The sequence below is a fragment of the Physella acuta genome, unplaced genomic scaffold, assembly GCF_028476545.2.
Source record: "Physella acuta isolate Inbredline_101_S28 unplaced genomic scaffold, ASM2847654v3 ptg000525l, whole genome shotgun sequence".
NCBI lineage: Eukaryota > Metazoa > Mollusca > Gastropoda > Physidae > Physella > Physella acuta.
In genome coordinates, this window is record NW_026732044.1 from 152,263 (window position 1) to 166,046 (window position 13,784).

Sequence of the window (13,784 nt, forward strand, 5' to 3'; positions counted from 1 at the left end):
TTTGGGACTTCCGCTGAAAAAAAAATCTAACTGCTAATTGTCGCCCAAGGGAGCGTCTAGATAGCCTCGTTGTTTGTCCCGGGTTTGTTTTTTTTTTTTTTCTTTCTTAAAATTTGCCACAATGAATCAAGGGATACAACTCAAGAAAGATATTAAAAACACCGATAATGTCCCTTTATTTACCAACTTAGACTTGTATTTTAAACACGTATGACTATTTGAAATAGTTTAGTTTTTCTTTAAAAATTGCACGCTTTAAAAGAATGATTTTTAGGCAGTCTAGACGAGTTAAAATTCTCTTCATAAAATTCCATCCTAGAAATTATTTCTTAAATATTGTAAAAAAAATATTTCGAACGAAATTCCATGTTTATAGGCCTACTTTCTAAAACATTCTGATCAACCTAAAACATATAGAGTATGTAGAATTTTCTTCCTTTCATGGCTTAAGGTCATGGACAGAGAATTTATTTAACCAATCAAGACAATCAAGGCACCTTCAAGAAACGTTTTGAACGCTCGCTGTCGAAGACTGTAAAAAACATTTTTTTTTCGTTTAGTATCCAAAAATAAATGGTAGAAAATATTAGCACGGATCTATAAGTCTTGTATGAGGTGCTGACGAGGGCTATTGTTTGTTGTGTGGTGGCGGTCGTGGGGCTTAAGGGTGTCAGGCCTGTGGGTGGGGGGTGGGGCCTGTGGGTGGTGGGGGGAACAATGTGTTCGTTTGTGAGCTTAAGTTTGTTCATAATTTTTTTCCATAGCGTTCACCAGTGTTTGTGTACCAGACAGTACTGGATTACTATGGTACTTTTCTAATAGACGTCCCGTCTCAACCAACAGGATAAGACTTAATAAGGTATACAATAACTCTACTTCAGCCTTGAGATGTAAAACTAAAAAAAAAAATAATTTTTAATAAACCACTTTGGCTCAGATAGTGTTCAAAGGCTATCTTAACCCTTTGAGGGAGAACTAAAAACACACTATTAAAGTAAGTTCAGACATTGCAATTTTTATAAACTCTTGTATAGTTTACATGAGATACTGTCATACATTTCAGTAAAAAAAAATATTTTTCGAAATCATCTCTCATACTGCTGAAAGAGAAAATTATTAAGTTCTAACTGCCAGATAGCTAACGTAGAGTTCAGCTGTTTTTTCTACCTTCGATATAAGCATTTTATACAGCTACTTTCTGCTACCTCGACTTGAGTAGGGTACTCATTAGTACTGATTGGACTCAGGGACAGTCTACAGACTAGAGTCTGGTCCCCATCAGAAATGAGCGAACTCAGGGAAGACCTATGGATTAGAGTCTGGTACCCATTAGAGCTGAGTGGACTCAGGGATGACCCACGTGAACCTTGGGCCCAGGGGCGTGTAACTACTCAAACAGTTGGGGAAGTTGACAAGAGTGATTTCCTCCTGCTCATCCCATGGTTGTGCTTGAATATAGCTTCACCACATTTTCCTCTTTAGCCTAGTCGTTTACACAGCTTAAGAGCCAGCACCAAATTTAGTTTTAGATAAGTGTTAACATACTAATATCAGATTTAATAGACAACTAAGAGCGAAAAGCAGATGGAAAAGCTAGGCTAAGGGTTAGGGGTTAGGATTAGGGTTAATTGTTAATCATATTACTCAAGAGCAGTGTCTCTTTCAGAATTTTTTCTCCGGGAAGTGGGGTGGGGGGCAACACTTGAAATCTTCGGGGGTGGGGGGGGGGGGGGCGGACACTGGTAAAATATAAATTACCCATCATATTTTTCATTCGGGGGTGGGGAGAATAGACGTTCTTTGGGAGGGTAGAGCCTCCCCCACCTAATTCCTCCCCACCCCCCACTTTCCCAAGAGATGCCTGAAAGAAACTCTGCTGAATAGTTTCTAAAGACTTTTGATTATATTTACTTTTTTTTTTTTAACTGACGTTTTTTTTTAATTAATAGAGTCAACTAACAAGATGGAGAGACAGGAGACGACGGTGTACCGTCATCCGTCGGGAGCTCGCCTGAAACTGGTTCCGGTCCGGTCCTCGACGACGCAGACCGAGAAGATCATGAAGGAGACGAGGAAGACGAGCGTCAGGACCATCAAAACCGTCACGACGGCGCGTCACGCCGGGCAGAAGGTCGTGTGCGTCAACACCAAGGTCATCACCACGACCTCGACCTCCAGCGGTCACGTGATATTGCGCCGGCTCTCCGACACGACGGAGGGTAAGATAACCGAGGGGGAAGATTTGGCCTCGATACAGCAAGATTGTTCACGTGATACTCCCCCGACGTCAGATTTACATAACTCTGACGTCACCGAGTTGGAAGAAAACGTAAATGACGCGAGCTCAAAGCAAGAACTCCCGCCGAATGCGTACTACGTCATGCGCGGATATATGTCGTCAGTAGGATAAAACTTCTAATTGTTGGTCACCAAAGATAAAGGATAAAAATCAACAAAGTTAAGGTTTATTTTGTGATAAGAACAGTTTTATTTTATTTTAAACTATCGAATTTATAAATGGCATATTTATTACGCTTTTTGTATAAGCTAGAGTGTTTATACCTTAAATATAACTATTGCAATTTACACAAAGCCCGGTGTCTATATATTATCACGATGGTTTAAATATAAACATTATTAATTGATTAAAACGTGTATCCTTATTTTTCTATCTTAATTGAATTATTGGAGGGTATATATTTTTTCAACGTAATGGTAGAGCGTTTGGCTGCTAACCTGAAGGTCTCGCGTTTGGATCTCAGTTCGGACCTGTGACTGTAGGACGTCCCTGAGTCTCGAATTCGAATCCGGGTTCAAGGCAGTCGAACGTCCAACTCTGATGGGTATCTAACTCAATTTAGGGAAAGTAAAGGCGGCTGGGCATAATGCTGACCACAATGTCACTTCATATGCCGAGGTCACAGAAACAGGTGCTCTACTTCACTTTCCCCATGGACCGTCAGGCTTCGAAATGGAACTTTACTTTTATATACGTAAATTTGAAGAATTGGAAAAATTTTTTTAATGGGAGCAGTGGCGTAGCGAGGTCGGGTGTCACCCGGTGCGGCACTTAATGGTGTCACCCCCCCCCCAGAGGCGTAGCGACCCTTCCCGGGGACAAACTTTTAAATTTTCGATTTGCACCCCCCCCCCCTCGAGTTTTCGATTTGAACCCCCCCCCCCTCAAACTTTCGATTTTCACCCCCCCTCAAGTTTTTCTCTATATATTTTCCTATTTTTTGCCTTGGTGTCACCCCCCTAAATGGTGTCACCCGGTGAGGTCCGCACCCGCCGCCCCCCCCCCTCGCTACGCCCCTGAATGGGAGCAATGCATTTACAAAACGTGTAGAAATTCGCAGATATAGAAAACAAAATATAACGTATACTTTTACCAGTGCGCCTCCTCCCGGAAATTCTTGTCCGAATCCTTCCCTGAAAGCTACTAGTGGACCCTTGGAAAAATGTCTGAAAGAAACACCGGAAATGAGATTTTATAAACAAACCAGCAGTATGAGCCAAAAGTCAATTTTCTTTCAACTGTGCATTGAATGTTTTGAAAAAAAATGGTTATCAAGATCATGATTACTAGGGTCTAGTAGAGATTTACTTTTGTTGTAAACATTTATTTAAATAGTTCTAAAAACACCTCTTGGGGGGGTCATCCATAAATGACGTCATGCTTTTTTTTGACGATTTTTACCCCCCCCCTTTCCGTCATACGTCGTTCAAAAAAGCCAGACCCCCCCCCCCCCCTAAAAGGACGTGACACAACCTTCCCCCCTTCTCAAAATTGCTGTTGAATTTTTCTTAAAACATTGATATTTTTCCAAAATGTTGTCAGAACTCTGTCAACATAGAGTATTTTGATCAATTCCTGTTGCAATTTATCAAAACCGTTTTCTAAAACGCGAAATAACGGCTAAAACTCGTTTTCTAACATTGCTTGTTTATAATGCAAAAGTGTGACGTAACACCATCTAACCCCCCCCCCACCCCCTCACCCTCATCACACACCCCACAAAATTACGGACCCACCTTCCCCATCAGTGTGACGTCATTTATGGATGACCCCTTATTTTAATTTGTGGAATAATCTTCCACAAATTAGAAATAAAGCTATCTGTATCCTAAAATATATTCAAAACTAAACGAAAAAAACTATTTAATGGCCTCCTAAATTCAACTAAATTGACTCATTACAACATTTCTCATTCATCTATCTATTATATTCTCATCCTATCCCATTGAGTATTATAACTATGTATGTAAAATAATATTACTTCTTTATTCCACATTTTTAAATACTATGTTACTGTCTTTACTACTTAAATTGCTATTTTTATTAAAATGTTATTATGTTTAAAAAAAGAAAACGGTCAGTGTTACCTTTTAACGTTATTAAATATAGGTAATTATTACTTTTAAAGTTATTTTTTAAAGAGATTGAAACCAAAAATTATTCCTCGCAAAACTCGAGTATGGTTTTGAAGATACATTTTGTTTTCATCACAACGCAATATTTCTTTTGATATCTATGTCATTTCCGTATTACATTTTCCAACTTGCAAACATCAAGCCCTATAAAATAACTTATCGAAAATAAAGAAAACCACCTTTAATCAATTTATAATATATTTTGATACGTTATAACTAGTATTGATATGTAAAACATATCAACCAACCACCAAATACTAATTAAAAAGACAAGAGAATCAGAAAACAATGTGACTCAATGAATTTAAGGTAAATCTTACTTAAACTATAACACATTTTTTTAGATAAATAGACTCTTGAATTCGAGATTTCGAGATTTAGTTGTTTTTTTTTTGTTTTTTTTTTGGGGGGGGGGGGGGGGGGGGTAGGGTGGGGGGGGTGGTCCCAATGGGAATCCACACCACTTAGTTAATGAGATGACCGATCGTTATTGTTGACTTAGATGAAAATCGTGTTTTGTTTGTTTGGGGTTTTTTTTTGTCAATTTTGCTATTGCTGAGGCCTTAAACATTTTAAATATAATCAAAACCTGAAAAAAATTCTGAAATTTGATATTTTACGGCAGAATGAATTTTACAAAAGTTGCAAAAGCAGTGAACATGGTAAAATGTATTTGCTATTAATACTACATTTCTATTTATTTACATCGAGCCAAGTTTTTAACCTGAAATTTCATTTTAGTAAGACTAAGACAAATTTTGAATGGCTGTAAAGAAACACCTTGATCGTATTTATTTTTCTTCCATCTGAACAGTACTATTAAAGGGAATATCCTTCAACACAATTAAGTATTATGTTAACACAGTGGCGTAGCGATGTCGGGTGTCACCCGGTGCGGCACTTAATGGTGTCACCCCCCAGAGGCGTAGCGATCCTTCCCGGGGACAAACTTTCAAATTTTCTATTTGCTTGCTATTTTTTGCCTTGGTGTCACCCCCCTAAATGGTGTCACCCGGTGCGGTCCGCACCCCCCCGCCCCCCCCCCCCCCCCCCTCGCTACGCCCCTGTGTTAACATGTTACGTGCCATATGGCCAGTTGATTCCAATTTCAGCCTTCTTTTTTTCTAGATTTGCTTTCATAGCCTTTGTACATCCAAGAACAATCTGATGAGAAAGTTGTTGATTGATTGATCCGTTTGTTTTTTTTTTATTTTGTTTTTTTTGCCAAATATAAAATTTTAAATTGAGAAATAATTTAGGTTTTAAAGGAGTACTGTTTATAATCGTAAATTATTGTCCACCACAATTTTTTATTTTATTTTATTTTTGTAAGTGTTCCTGCCATTTCATATGATTCATAAAACGGTTTATTTTTCGTTTTTTTTTTTTTCATTCTAAAATAGTTTTGAAATAAAACAATTTTTTCTGGCCTTTGAAATCGGCCTATGAAACTTCATTTAGGTTTATTAACTCTTATTCAGGTGTTATAATCAAACGAAACAATCTTCAATCATTCATGTGTTATAATCAAACGAAACAATCTTCAATCATTCATGTGTTATAATCAAACGAAACAATCTTCAATCATTCATGTGTTATAATCAAAAGAAACAATCTTCAATCATTCAGGTGTTATAATCAAACAAAACAATCTCCGAGTTTTATGAAGTAAAAAATTTCATTTATTCTGTCTAACTAAAATGTTGCAGTAGAGGTACTCGGATGCATCCATACTAATCGAGATATGGGGAATATATTTGACCTGCAAGAGCATAATGATGTTAATGACGCCCCAAGTGTTGAGGTGACCAGTATGACCGTTATGCAAGTAGTATCGTGTAAGTGTTTCATTACACTCCGTACATCTTCATCCCTAGCCTTAACAAGATAATTGTAAGATATTTCTCTCGCTCTTTTGTCATCAGTTTTCCTATATAGATATTTCTTTTTTCTTTCTCTAATTATATATATATATATATATATATATATATATATATATATATATATATATATATAATTTTTTATATGAATACTAAATTGTTAACGCCATTTCAGGTAATGGTAAAACGTCTATCAATGCTGTCTGTGTTCAGCAGGTTACTACCCCTTCCAGCGGTAATAAATCTAATGGTTTTTTAATTTGGTTGTGTACAGATAGATTGGGATGGGGTAGGGGTGGGTAGAGCAATGTCTAACTACTCACCTAATAGACGCACAAAGAAACACTGTCGACAGCTCGTTGTATATGCGCCACTGTATGCATACATATATGCTTTTTTTAAATTTATTTGTATACATACATTATATATATATATATATATATATATATATATATATATATATATATATATATATATATATATATATATATATGTATATGCGCCACTGTATGCATACATATATACTTTTTGTGTATCTATTTATTTATATACATACATAAATATTATATATATATATATATATATATATATATATATATATATATATATATATATATATATATATATATATATCCTAATATATAAATCCCCACGTTCGCACATCTCTCTCTCTCTGTCTGTCCGCAAAAAATTTTCGCCGGACATCACGTCAGAATCGGCAGCGATATATCGAGAACTTTTTGCGGACTTTTGTTGAAAATAATATGTTAGATGTTTTAAATGTATAACCACAATTTTATTTAAAGAAGAAAAATAAAAACTAAAGGCGTATTCGAATGTAGAGAAACAGTATTATTTATGCAACCGGAAAAGCATTAATACATGTGAAAAAGAACGCATAAAACTGTGACGTCACTAATGTTTATACATTAACTAATGACGTCATCTGCCGTGTTTAGAATAAAAAGAAATGAACTATTTCATTCAAATTTGATTTAGATCTAGATCTCTTATCTAGATGTACGTACACTATGAAATGTACACAATACAATTTTTCAGGCCTAAACTCATAAAATTTATTTTATTTATTTGGATTCTAGATCTAGAGATTCTAGATCTAGACTAGATCTAAATCTACAAATCTACGCAATAACTATTAACTAGATCGAGACGTAGACGCTAAGATCTAGAATCTAGATTTAGACTCTAACTTCTCTAGAATCTATTCCAAAAATAAATTTCTATATTAGGACTAAACTATTTCAAGACATAATTATTTTATACAAAGTCTTTGTTTGGAACTGGCTAATTTGGGATAAAAAATATTAATTTGAAAGAATAGGCATATTCGCGTAAGTTAAGATTTTAAAATACGTCTTTTATTCTCCGTTTTTTCTAAGGTGCCTATGTAGCGGAGATGATAGTGTACTTAACCCCACGCAGGTGGTGCGGGTTCGAGACGCACCAAGTCAACTTGGTTATACTATTTTTATTTTTTATTTTGCTCGGGCTAAACTTAAAAAAAATTCTATTAGGATTCTAGATCTAGATGATCTAGATCTACGGAAAATCTAGACTTACACAGATGTAGACCCTACCTAGATCTAGAATCTATTCAAACAATACATTTCTATACTCAAGTATTTCAGGCCTTAATTACTTTATTGAAATCTTTGTTTATCTTTGTAATTTGCTAATCTCTATAATGTATAAAGCAAAGTTATCGGGTGTCCGATAAGGCACTTCCCGGCGCCGCAGGGGCTTCAAATTTGGCAGGATCTTGCCTTGGGGCGACAGAACACGAGGGCCGGTTGGCCGAAAAGTCTACGATGAGGGGGTCAAAACTGACCTCGACTGACCGGCGCCTTATATGAGCTATAAATCGAAAAAACATGTCCACGGAGGAACCTCTTCATAACTCTTGAGGTCGTAGACCGACCCTCGGGCGAATTAATTAAGCATTCAAATTCTCAATGTTTTCGAAAGCCTAAGCGAAGCTGGGCAGCATGCCTAGTATATATATAATGTCAATCGGAAATGTAGGCGTGTCTTTTTCTATTTATTTATATACATACATTATATATATATATATATATATATATATATATATATATATATATATATATATATATATATATATATATATATATATATATGTATATGCGCCACTGTATGCATACATATATACTTTTTGTGTATCTATTTATTTATATACATACATAAATAATATATATATATATATATATATATATATATATATATATATATATATATATATATATATATATATATATATATAATGTCAAACGGAAATGTAGGCGTGTCTCCTAGCGCTGTCGATGGCGATGAGATGGAATCAGTAGTCTCTTCTATATCCTCATCTTCCTTATCCTCAATCTTTTCCATCTCTACGAGCTCTGACGATACGATGTCAGAGTAGAAAGTAGAAAGATGATCAAAACAACCACAGGTAGGCTGTGTTAGTGTGTCGATGTGAGTGTGTGTGTGTGTGGACGTGTGTGTGTATGCATGTGTGTGCACGAGTGATTGTGTGGACGTGCTTGTGTGTGTGTTTGGGTTTGTGCATGTGTGTGTGTGGACATAATTGTGTATGCGTGTGTGTATGTGTGTATGTATGTGTGTGCGGACGTGGGTGCGTGTGCGGACGTGGGTGCGTGTTAGTGAACGACCTTGTCTAATATTATCTGGGATGACAAGGTATCCCAACAGCTTTTAGTGTGACATCGGTGTGAGTAGTGTGTGTGTGTGAGGGAGGGAGAGTGAGAGAGAGTGTGTGTGTGTATGTGTTTGTGTGTGTATGTGTGTGTGTGGACGTTGACGTTGACGTGTGTGTGGACGTCCGTGTGTGTCTGTGTGTGTGCGTTTAGTGTAACATGTTCTTAAAGAACTATCTAAACGACATGCTCATGGCGTTATTAAATAAAATAAAAACACTGTTTAATTCACTGCACATTTCCCTTGCAAATTTCAACAACCCATCCAGTTAGACTTAAACATTTCAAGTTTTCAACTACCAAACACATTGTGTTGAAATTTGAAATGAAATATTTATTTAAAAAAAAAAAAAACCAGTAAAATTACATTATTTCAAAATTTATTTCTAGTCCGACAAGACTAAAGCGAAAGTAGTGAATACAAAAAAACTTACATTTATTAAGTGTTTCGGTACATTAGTTCTGTTTGATTTTTTTTTTCTTCTTCGTGTTTCGCTGTTTCTAATTACACTAGGCATGCTGCCCAGCTTCGCTTAGGCTTTCGAAAACATTGAGAATTTGAATGCTTAATTAATTCGCCCATATAAGGCGCCGGTCAGTCGAGGTCAGTTTTGACCCCCTCATCGTAGACTTTTCGGCCAACTGGCCCCCGTGTTCTGTCGCCCCAAGGCAAGATCCTGCCAAATTTGAAGCGCCAGCGGCGTCGGGAAGTGCCCTGTCGGGCACCCGACAACTTAGCTTTATAGATCATCTAGATCTAGATCTAGAATATCTAGATCTATATGATCTAGAATCTCTAGATCTAGAATCCAAATAGATAAAATAATTTTTAGCGCAATTTCCATTCTGGAGAATTGCGTTTATTAACCCGTCATTTCTGAATGGATGGATGGATGGATGAATGTGTGTCCGCAGCTTTAAGTCGTATCTCCTCCTCAACGAAGCAATATCGATGACTAGTTCCAAAAGCAATTATGTTAAGCAAGTTACGAGGATGAACATAGGCCATAAAAATTCCGGGTTTCTTTCATGGATTTCCCAGAAAAGCCAAAAAATCTCGAAAAAAAGCAGTTTTTGGCCCATATCTCGGCAACCAGACCACTTAGCGACTTGAAACATGTACCAATCGATTCCTGTCATAATTTAGAACAATATTGCCGAAGAAAGTTTTCAAAAATATTCTCTCGTTCGGTCACAAATTTTAAAATTACATAAACACCTACAAACCGATTGTTCTTCTAGCTTGAACGCACCCCAACATTATACGTCAGAGCTATTTTTAGATAACATAAGGAAATTGCGCACAAATGTCACTAGACTTTTTTAATTAACTTGTTTTAAGTTTAGGCCGAGAAAATCGTATAGTATACTTTTCATAGAGTACATAGCTCTAAATCATATTTGAATGAAATAGTTCATTTCTTTTTATTCTAAACTCGGAAGATGACGTCATCAGTTTCGTGCTCTTTTTTTTAGCATTGATAAATGCGTTCTTGTCCCAAGTTTAAACACTTTTCCGGTTGCATAAATAATACTGTTTCTCTACATTCGAATACGCCTTTATTTTTTATTTTTCTTCTTTAAATAAAATTGTGGTTATACATTTAAAACATCTAACATACTATTTTCAACAAAAGTCCGTATAAAGGTATCCATATATCGCTGCCGATTCTGACGTGATGTCCGGCGAAAATATTTTGCGGACAGACAGAGAGAGAGAGAGAAGAGCGCACATGGGGAATTATCCTAATATATAATTCCCCATGTGCGCACTTCTCTCTCTCTCTCTCTCTCTCTCTCTCTCTCTCTCTCTCTCTCTCTGTCTGTCCGCAAAATATTTTCGCCGGACATCACGTCAGAAACGGCAGCGATATATGGAGAACTTTATACGGACTTTTGTTGAAGATAATATGTTAGATGTTTTAAATGTATAACCACAATTTTATTTAAAGAAGAAAAATAAAAATTAAAGGCGTATTCGAATGTAGAGAAACAGTATTATTTATGCAACCGGAAAAGCATTAATAGATGTGAAAAAGAACGCATAAAACTGGGACGTCACTATTGCTTATACATTAACTAATGACGTCATCTGCCGTGTTTAGAATAAAAAGAAATTAACTATTTCATTCAAATTTGATTTAGATCTACGTACACTATGAAATGTATACAATACAATTTTTCCGGCCTAAACTCATAAAATTTATTTTATTTATTTGGATTCTAGATCTAGATATTCTAGATTCATCTATTCAAATAATACATTTCTATACTAAAGTATTTCAGGCCTTAATTACTTTATTGAAATCTTTGTTGATATATGCAATTTGCTAATCTCTATAATATATAAAGCAAAGTTGTCGGGTGCCCGACAGGGCACTTCCCGGCACCGCAGGCGCTTCAAATTTGGCAGGATCTTGCCTTGGGGCGACAGAACACCGGGGCCGGTTGGCCGAAAAGTCTACGATGAGGGGGTCAAAACTGACCTCGACTGACCGGCGCCTTATATGAGCTATAAATCGAAAAAAAATGTCCACGGAGGAACCTCTTCATAACTCCTGAGGTCGTAGACCGACCCTCGGGCGAATTAATTAAGCATTCAAATTCTCAATGTTTTCGAAAGCCTAAGCAAAGCTGGGCAGCATGCCTAGTATATTAGGATTGTTCGTTGTTACATGTTGTAACGGGTGATCTGGTGCGTAGCGCAACACATAAGACAAACAACCACAAACGGGTTACAAAACAAGACTGAATGACAACAAAGGCTCGTTGAAACTAAAAGAATAAAATAGTATCTACACTATCTACACCTAACACAGTCTATTCTAAACACAAAACACACAAGCTAGTAATTTAGTAAAACTATGATACAGTGGCTAAAAACTAGTATAAACCTAACCTATACTAACCTTGGAGATCTGGACGAAACTGAGGCAATCACACACGTTTTCATACACCTTATATATCCTTTCATAAACTGGTACAAACCGGACTATTACAACTCACAGCACGAGAACTGAACAAGGACGAACGGGATATTGTACCAAGTGGACCCTAACAACAACATTCACCCCCATTCGTCCCCTTCTCTTGTTCACTACATACATGATATAAAATATGGGGTTGATCTCATACAAATCGAGCTTCTTTAAATTCTGATATGATCAAATACGACAGATGTATTGTTAATTGCTTATTATTATTAATCAATTTATTCTCTTGTGTATAATATTATTCAAAACTCCTTTTTTTTCAGATAATTAAATTGTTGTATGAAGTCAAATCAGAATATTACGACCAAGACTGATCAAAACGGTGTCTCTCAACTATGTAAATAATTGTACTATGGTATCCTTATAGTTATGATAGCTAATATGTTGTATAGTGATTAGAATTACTGTAAAACTGCAATTTTTCTACATTTGGCCTTGCCTTTTTTTGCAGTTAAGAAAGAAAATATGGTAGCTTGTATAATTATATGAACTGTCGGTTAGGTTTTGGTCTAAATTATTTGTATGTTCCGACATTCAATTTTTTTATTTTGTAAAACCAAATTATAATTAAACCTGTGTTTAATAGTTTTAAACCTTCAAAAATTGTAAATACAAATAAAGATAAGGGCCTTAATGATTGTGAAGGAATGTATAGATATAGCTCTGAATGTTTTTTTTTTAATATTGTAATAGTTTTTTTACCATCTTTATAATTTATAGACCTATCAATACTGGTTAATTAAAGCAAGGATGGTTAATTATGGATTATAAAAATAAATTTATAACATCAGTTATGGCACATTAATTCCTTTTCGTCACAATTCTTTTAATTTCATTTGCTTGGTTGTGAGTAGCTTGTACATTTTAAAATAATGGGCCGAATGTTTTATAAATTTTAAGTTACAAATTAAAAAACATCAATGCAGTGGCGTAGGCAGGGGGGTGGGGGGGGCTAGGGGGGTCACAACCCCCCATAGACCCCTCGGTATATATATAAAGTATGAGGGGGGGGTTGCAAATCGAAAGTCTGAGTGGTGTGCAAATCGAAAGCTTGTCCCCGGGTAAAAATTGGACCCCCCCCTTGAGACGATCCTGGCTACGCCACTGCATCAATGTATACTGTAGAAGTTATATCTGAGAAAATACAAGTTGTACACGAACTTTTATGTCTCTACTTTGTGGCTGGCTTTAGCTCCTGAGTTGAATATCGCCCAGAAACAACGAGAAAAAAATAAAATATCCTAACCCAAATCTTGTCAATAATTTTTGCTTTCTTCTGCAATCAACTTTAGTCCTAAGCTTATTGCTAAAACCACATAAGAAAACCACCTAATACAGCATAGTCCTACTGAATAATCTATTAAAAGTATGTTGCTAAATATTATTTTACCATTTCTGACATTGCGGTCCATTTGGCAGTTGAAGTAGAGTTTACCTGTTTATCTTTGCGGATAGATTGAGGTACCCATTAGAGATGGGTGGACTCAGGATCCGAAATCAAAATTTTCTAACAAGCTGTAGCTGAGCTTTTTGCATCACATAAAGTTTAAAGGGTACGGCTGTAAACTGATATATACAGTGTTTTTACAATAATTCCACCTGCATGATATTTACGTCCCAGGATAGAGCGTATAACATTATAAGACTGCTAACATACATTATGATAAATGATGTACACCTCTAAGCATCATTGTAAATTTTTTAATTGCTCGATAATAAAACTATATGGAAGTTGCAGAGTT

At 36.0% G+C, this 13,784-nt stretch overlaps 2 long non-coding RNA genes across 2 annotated transcripts; both read left to right on the forward strand.

Annotated features, from left to right (window-relative positions):
- The first annotated feature begins 4,521 nt into the window (after positions 1–4,521).
- On the forward strand, positions 4,522–6,550 carry LOC131945123 (uncharacterized). Its single transcript, XR_009387115.1, has 3 exons — positions 4,522–4,743; positions 6,144–6,272; positions 6,490–6,550. It is a non-coding gene; the product is annotated as an uncharacterized LOC131945123 (long non-coding RNA).
- A 2,104-nt stretch (positions 6,551–8,654) lies between these two features.
- On the forward strand, positions 8,655–12,847 carry LOC131945122 (uncharacterized). The gene is made up of 2 exons (XR_009387114.1): positions 8,655–8,784; positions 12,306–12,847. It is a non-coding gene; the product is annotated as an uncharacterized LOC131945122 (long non-coding RNA).
- Positions 12,848–13,784: the final 937 nt, after the last annotated feature.